A 1,040-nucleotide genomic window follows, 5' to 3' on the forward strand; every position below is an offset into this window, starting at 1 on the left:
AGAAATTAGGAATTGTTTAGACTAAAATTAAAGGAATGTACTGTATGTTGATGGATAATCACAGATTGGAATACTAGTCAACTTTTACTAACTACTATTTCAAAAACACTTGAATTTTTTTTCAAATGCTATAAAATTGAATAATACGCCCCAAAATGAATGAAAGTAGAGATTTGTACTTGCCAAAGAGCGTTGTGTGGAATCAATCATGTTGTTTTGTGGAATTAAAAAGAACATTGATATAGGACAACGGGGTCAATATGACCCGAGGACAACATGAGGGTTAAACAATTTTGTAGTGTTCCCTGGCAACAAACCAGTAAGAGCCATTAAAAAAAGAGTTCCACAGTAATGCAGAATGATGTAAACCCTTTGAAATAAAAGATTATGAATTAAAATTCTGTTAATGATAGTGCAAGTAAACCTAACTTTAATATAACTTAAGTGGGACCTGTCTACCTGGTACCTGGGACCTGGGGCGGCTGTGGCTCAGTGGTAGAGCGGTTGCCTGCCAATCAGAAGGTTGGTGGTTCGATCCCTGCCCCTGCAGTCATTGTCGAAGTGTCCTTGGGCAAGACACTGAACCCCGAGTTGCCCCCGGTGCTGCGTTTCGGAGTGTGAATGTGTATGATTGTTTATCTGATGAGCAGGTGGCACCTTGTACGGCAGCCCCGGCCACAGTGTGTGTGAATGGTGAATGTCTCCTGTAGATGTAAAAGCGCTTTGAGCAGTTGTTAAGACTGGAAAAGCGCTATATAAATACAGCACATTTACATCTATTCCTAATTGAAAAATATACTGAAATTTGAGCCGGATCCCAACAAAAAACACTGTGCATGGGGGAGTCATTTAGTGACTCCTTGAATTGCTTAAATTGCTCTTTTTACAGAGGCCAGTACTGGCTGGAGGGGGGAGAAGGGATACTTTTCTAAACAGTGGACAGGACCACTGAAGGCATCTAGGTGAGATAACTTTTTGTTTCCTTGACCAGACAGACTTATTTAAACAAAACGGTGATGAAGACTATCTATCTATCTATC

The sequence above is a fragment of the Etheostoma spectabile genome, chromosome 15 (assembly GCF_008692095.1).
Source record: "Etheostoma spectabile isolate EspeVRDwgs_2016 chromosome 15, UIUC_Espe_1.0, whole genome shotgun sequence".
Classification (NCBI taxonomy): Eukaryota; Metazoa; Chordata; class Actinopteri; order Perciformes; family Percidae; genus Etheostoma; species Etheostoma spectabile.